General features: G+C 50.2%; 1 protein-coding gene across 1 annotated transcript in view; it reads left to right on the forward strand.

Annotated features, from left to right (window-relative positions):
- Nucleotides 1-7,049, forward strand: part of LOC140065404 (uncharacterized) — a 106,033-nt gene that overhangs the window by 45,475 nt on the left and 53,509 nt on the right. The window lies entirely within an intron of this gene.

Raw genomic sequence — 7,049 nt, forward strand, 5'->3', positions numbered from 1 at the left:
TTATTCTTTGGTTCGGTGCGATCGCGGTGATACCAAATTTATATAGGTTTTATTGTGTTTTAATACATTTTCAAAAATTAAACGAATGTGTACAAAAAAGAAAAAAAATTTTTTGCCATCTTCTGACGCTAATAACTTTTTCATACTTTGGCGCACGGAAATGTGTGAGGGGTCGTTTTTTGCGAAATGAAGCGACATTTTCATTGCTACCATTTTGAGGTCTGTGCGACATTTTGATCATTTTTAATTTCATTTTTTATGTTATGTAAAAAGGTGTAAAAGTCGCATTTCGGACATTTGGGCGCCATTTCCCGCCTCGGAGGTCACCGCCGCCTGTAACCGTTTTTATATTTTGATAGATCGGGCATTTTGGGACGCGGCGATACCTAATATGTTTGTGATTTTTACTGTTTATTATGTTTTATATCCGTTCTAGGGAAAGGGGGGTGATTTGAACTTTTAATATTTTATTAATTTTTTTTCATTTTTTAAACTTTTTTTTTTCACTATCTTTTAGACCATCTAGGGTACATTAACCCTAGATGGTCAGATCGCTGCTACCATATACTGCAATACTTCTGTATTGCAATATATGGCATTTTTGCAGCACATTCATTACAATGAGCCACTGGCTCATTGTAACGAATCTGCAGCTGCCAGATAGCCTCGTGTCAAAAGAAGACACGAGGCTACCATGGCAACCGATCGCCGCCCCCCGATGACGTTCGGGGGCGTGGCGATCGAAAAAAAGATGGCGGCGCCCGCGCGCCGCCGTCTTTTAAATGCCGCCGGCGGCAACGGGGGGGTTAATAGCCGCGATCGGTGCTAGCACCGACCGCAGTTATTAGCGGTGGGGGTTTTATGCATTTTGCAAAAACCCCCACCTTTGTATGAAGAGGACTCAGCCCGTGAGCCCTCTTCATACATCCCTTATACCTGTGCGCCGTAGAGCTACGGCGCAGAGCGTTAAGGGGTTAAGAGCTACAGAATATGATGGAGCTATATAAATAAAGATTATTATTATACCTGTTTCTGTTATCATCAAAGATTTATTATGGAATCCTCTTTTGACAATTAGTTTAAAGAAAATGTAGATTGTATATCTGTAGATTGACTTTATGATGCATTTGAAAACATATGTGGTATTAAGAAAACCTTATAAGCTGAAGCCCAACTATGCAATACCTAACCCACCTTGTGCCTAACTGCGCCAAGCCTAAACAGTCTTAATCTAACATCAATGATCCTACCAAATCTTGAAAAGAACCTCCGATATTCACAATATTAATATTTTATATTACCCTCAGCACTTTTTAGTTAAAAGGTATGAGCCTCATGTGTAGTTATTGTCACAGTTCAGGATCTGTGGACCCTCTGGACCACCGCAGTTGATGGTACTAGCCGACACCTGGGATCGGAATCTAAGTGCCACCTAGTCTTCACCAGAGTCCGCTGCAAAGCGGTATGGTCTTGCTGCGGCGGAGTGCCCCCAGGTCGTTTCACAGGTGGGTCTGGCCCGCGGTGGCAGCCAAGGTTGAGGTACCTTAGGTGGTGAGGAGGGTCAGCAACAGGAGGTCAGAGCAGAAGGCAACGGGAACACTGAACAGGAACGGAGGTATACGGGAATATTGAAACACAGGAACGCAAGAACACGGGAACAGGACCACAGGAACTGGAACAGGAACACAGAAGCAGGCACAGAAACGCAGGAACACAGTGGGGCTTTCACTTCATGGAAAATGGCTGAAGATCCGGTGGGGAATGATGGGAGCCGCCGGTCTTTACGGGAACCCGGAAATAGCCAGAGCCAATTAGTGGTGAGCGGGAATGCGCAGGCTAGCTGGGATGGGAGTTGCAACGTGGAGAGGTAAGTTCAGGCCAGGGGGAAACCTCACCGCAAAGAGGGGCACGGGTGCGCCCGCGATCCGAGACATGGATCGCGGGGACACCCGTGACAGTACCCCCTTCGTCCCCCCCCAAGAAACCTCTGGAAGAGGCTTTGATCCAGAATATTCTCCTCTGGCTCCCATGACCTCTCTTCGGGACCTAACCCCTTCCAGTCTACAAGGAAGAATCGCTTACCTCTCACGGTCTTCATGTCCAGCACCTCCTTAACTTCATAGACATCTGGGGAGTCATCCTCAGGAGGAGGAGGTTGCTGAGAGAAGAGGCTCAAGACGACAGGCTTCAGGAGGGAGACCTGGAAGGAAGGCAGAGTTTGTAGGCCACAAGATTGATGAGTTTGATAACTTCAAAGGGACCAAGGAAGCGGGGGCCAAGCTTGTAGCTTGGTATCTTCAGCTGTACTTATCTGGAAGATAACCACACCTTGTCACCTGGAGAGAAGACAGGAGGAGGACGCCACTTCCTGTCAGTTTGAGTCTTGGTACGGTTAAAGCCATGAAGAAAAGACTGACGGGTATGGTCCCAAATTGATTTAAGATCCTGCACCAAATCCTCTACTGCTGGGACATCGGAGGGAGTAGACAGCGAAAGCAGAGGATGAGGGATTCGTCCGTAGACCACAAAGAATGGAGCTGCACCAGCGGACCCAGAGTCTAGGAAATTGTAAGAAAACTCAGCCCATGGAAGCAGATTAACCCAGTTGTCTAGACGGGCTGAGACAAAGTGACAAAGGTAACAGCCCACAGTCTGGTTCACTCTCTCTACTTGACCATTCGACTGAGCGTGGTAGGCAGAAGAAAAGTCAAGACTAACTTGCAGCTGGTTACATGAGGAACGCCAGAACTTTGACACAAACTGGACCCCTCAGTCATACACGATGTGCATCGGAAGTCCATGCAGCAGGAAGATATGCTTGAAGAACAAACTGGCAAGCCGTGGAGAAGACAGAAGACCTGGAAGGGGAACAAAATGGGACATCTTGGAAAACCGGTCCGTCACCACCCAGATGACAGTATTGCCAGACAAAGTCCATTGCCACGTGAGACTATGGGCAACTGGGTATCAGCAACGGAAGTAACAGTTTAGCTGGTTTGAGATGAGAGGCTTTGTTACGGGCACAGGAGGAACAGGATCCCATGAAATCCCGGACATCTTCGACCAGATCTGGTCACCAGTAGTAGCGGGAGATGAGAGCCACGGAACGTTGCACCCCTGGGTGCCCAGCCAAACGCGAAGAATGTCCCCAAGACAGAATCCTCTTCCGGAGAGCAGGTTTAACATACGTATTGCCGGGAGGTAGCTGCTGAAGAGTTGCAACAACAAGCTCTGCAACAACAAGCACAGGAGCCAAGGAAAATGCCTCTTCAGCTGCAGGGGCCCAGGCATGGGAATTGGCACCCTTCTTGGTGAGTGCCACGATGGGAGACCAGAGTGGAAAAATTCGGAATAAACTGCTGGTAATAGTTCACAAAACCCAGGAACCTCTGTAATGCTCGTAGATCTTCTGGGCATGAGCACTGTAGAACTGCAGACAGTTTAGCAGGATCCATCTGGAGACCCCTGACGAAAATAATATAGCCGAGGATTGGAAGGCCGCATTGAAAACTGACATTTCTCCAGCTTAGCATAGAGACGGTCGGCCTGGAGGCGGCCAAGAATTTGTCGTACGCGTGACTGATGGGTCTCGATGTCTGGAGAGAAGACCAAGATGTCGTTGAGGTAAACCACAACACAGGAGTACAGCAGGTCCCTAAAAATGTCATTCACAAACACCTGTAAGACAGCAGGGGCATTACACAGTCCAAAAGGCCTCACCAAATATTCAAAGTGACCATCATGGATGTTAAACTCCGTCTTCCACTCGTCACCTTTGTGGATCCGAATGAGATTATAAGCACTATGGAGATCCAGCTCAGAGAAAGAATTCCATAATCAACGTCAGGGGGTAGCGGTTTTTAACCGTGACCTTATTCAGCCTGCGATGGTCAATGCAGGGACGTAGGGAGCCGTCCTTATGGGTGAAAAAGAAGAACCCTGCGCCAGCTGGATAGGAGGACTTGCATAAGAATCCTCTTTGCAGGTTCTCCTTGATGTACTCAGACATGGCAGCCGTCTCTGAAACAGAAAGAGGGTAAACACGACCTCTAGGAGGAGAGGCACCTGACAGGAGATCCACAGGGCAATCATAGGGACGATGCGGTGGCAAAGTCTCTGCTTGTTTTTTTGGCAAAAACACCCTCAAAGTCCTGTTAACAAGCTAGCAGGCCTTCCAGAGACTTGTTAGACACCGAGGAAGTCAGGACAGGTAGAGGTGCCATCATGCAGCGTGAATGGCATTCAGGGCCCCAACGCAGGATCTCCCCAGTTCTCCAGTTGAGGACCGGAGCATGAAGTTGCAGCCATGGAAGACCCAGGAGAAGAGAAGATGTGGAGCATGGCAGTACACAGAATGACTGTTTTTCTTTGTGCAGAGCTCTAATTTGTAGACAGATCGGCTCAGTGCGGTACCGGACTGGATCGTAGAGAAGCTATCCGCTGACTGAGGAGATGGCGGGGGATGCTTTAGAGGAACCACCGGAATGTGATGCCGGGAGACAAGAGCGGCATACACAAAGTTCCCCGTGGAACCGGAGTCCAAGAATGCTGAGACTTGCACTGGAGCGCTGGTACCAACACTGAGGAGCACTGGAACTGTCAGGCATGGAGAAGCTGAATTCACAACTAGGGACGCTTCTCCCAGAAGCCCTAGGTGCTGGCGTTTGGGGACGAACTGGACAAGCCCCAATGAAGTTCTTGGGACTGGCACAATACAGAGAGGTTCTGGCAACGTGGTTGCAGCCAAGGTAGTATGGCAGTCCGAACCTGGGGTGACAGCAGGAGAACAGCGCTGAAAGGCACACTGGAACTTACAGCAGGAACACAGGAGCTGGCACACGGTACATAAAGGCAGGAACGGACTGGCACACGGAATAAGAACGGATGACCACAACACAGGAGACACTGGAACACCGGATCAGAATAACAGGAATTCTGGAGACACAGAAGGGCTTTCACTTCACTAGGAATATGGCTAAGAGTTGCCGGACTTATAGCAGAGCCGGATTAGCCAGCGCCAATCACCAGGATGCTGGCCCTTTAAATCCAGAAGAGCCGGCACACTCGGCCTAGGGAGCGGGGTCATGTGTGGCCAAGTCAGATCTGGAGCAGGAGCGTTAAGTTCAGACCTGGGACCGGCACAGCGGCACATAGAGGGGCATGGGTGGGCCCACTACCCATGACATGGTTCGTGAGGGCACCCGTGACAGTACCCCCTGCCCTTAGGGCCTCCCTTCTTCTGCGTTCTCTTCTGAGGACTATGATCCTGGGAATTCATCAGGTGAACCCATGCAGCGAGAGTGACATTCTGGTCCCCAACTCAGGACCTCCCCAGTCTTCCAGTTTAGACCAGAGCATGGAGTTGCAGCCATGGAAGACCTAGGAGACGAGATGTGGATTGTGGCAGGACATAGAAGACCAGACTCTCTTTGTGATGAGCTCCAACCTGAAGAAAAATTGGCTCAGTACGGAACCGGACCTGTTTGGACAGGATCTGTCATCAACGGCAGATAGGGATAGCGAATTCTTGAAAGGAAACATTGCAATGTGATGCCGGGAGACCAGGGTGCCGTCCCTGCAGAACCAAAGTCCAGAAGTGCTGAGACTTGCACAGGAGATCGACCACCGACACCGAGGTCTACAGGAACCGTCAGACGTGGACACACAGCATTGACACCTAGGAAAGTACCTCCCAGAAGCCCAAGGTTTTGGCGTCTGCTGGACGTGGGAGAACGGACAGGACAAGCCCCAAAGGAATGTTCTAGACTGGCACAGTATAGGCAAAGTTTCTTGCAGAGATGTCTGGAACGTTCCCCGGGGGTGAGACTAACTCTGTCGACTTGCAAAGGCTCTTCTTCAGACTGTGCGGCCAGGACCTGGTGCGCCATTTTGAAAACCGGAGCAAGACGAGAAAATTGAGGAAGCGGAGCCTGAGATTGCTAGTGATGCAATTCTCCAGCAAACTCCATGAACCGCATGTCTATCCGCGTGGCCAGGGTGATAAGATTATTCAGGGTAGCCGGCAGGTCATGGCAGCCAGTGCGTCTTTAACCAGGGAAGACTTTTTTGAAAGTTGCTGACAAGGCCACATTGTTCCAGGAGAGCTCAGAAGCCAGTGTGCGGAACTTGACAGCATACTCACCCACAGTTGAGTCCCTTTGGCGCAGGTTCAGCAGCGCCATTTCAGATGTGGAGGCTAGAGCGGGTTCTTCAAACACGGAGCGGAATTCAGCCAGGAAGTTGGTATGGGAGGCCGTGATTGGATTGTTTCTGTCCCATAGATGAGTAGCCCAGGACAGGACCTTCCTGGAAAGCAGGCTGAGGATGAATGCCACCTTGGAGCGTTCGGTGACAAATTGAGATGGCATCAAATTCACAGTTTGGGGTCAACATCAAGTTTATCGGGCATATAAAGTCTGAGTCTTGGCTCAGCAGCCGGAAGAGATGCCGGGACGGGTGGAGGAGTAGCAAGAGTAGTCTCAGAAGCTTGTTGCTGGGCATCAAGCAGCTGTTGAAGTGTGGCAGCAACTTTACCTAGTATTTCTTTTTGAGCAGCAATTTGTAGAGACTGCTGGTAGACAATGCTGCAAAGATCAATCTTTTCCGGAGGCGGAATCCATGGCCGGATCTAACTGTCACGAGAATGGGGTCTTGCTGGGGTCTGTGGACCCTCTGGACCACCGTGGGAGATGGTACTAGCCGACACCTGGGAACGGAATCTAAATGGCACCTGGTCTTCACCAGAGCCCACCGCAAAGCGGGATAGTCTTGTTGCAGCGGGGTGCCACCAGGTCGTTCCACTGGTGCCACTAAGCCTGCGGTGGCAGCCAAGGTAATACGGCAGGATACAGGTCCAAGCCTCAGGTGACAGCAGGGGAACAGAACTGGGAAGCACATTGGAATTCACAGCAGGAACACCAGTGTGCTGTGATAGTAGAAGTAGTGCACGTGGTGTTTGGAGAAGGTAGTAGTGCACCTGGTGTGTGGAGGATGTAGTAGTGCACGTGGTGTGCGGAGGATGTAGTAGTGCACGTGGTGTGTGGAGGATG

This window comes from Engystomops pustulosus, chromosome 6 (assembly GCF_040894005.1).
Source record: "Engystomops pustulosus chromosome 6, aEngPut4.maternal, whole genome shotgun sequence".
Taxonomy (NCBI): domain Eukaryota; kingdom Metazoa; phylum Chordata; class Amphibia; order Anura; family Leptodactylidae; genus Engystomops; species Engystomops pustulosus.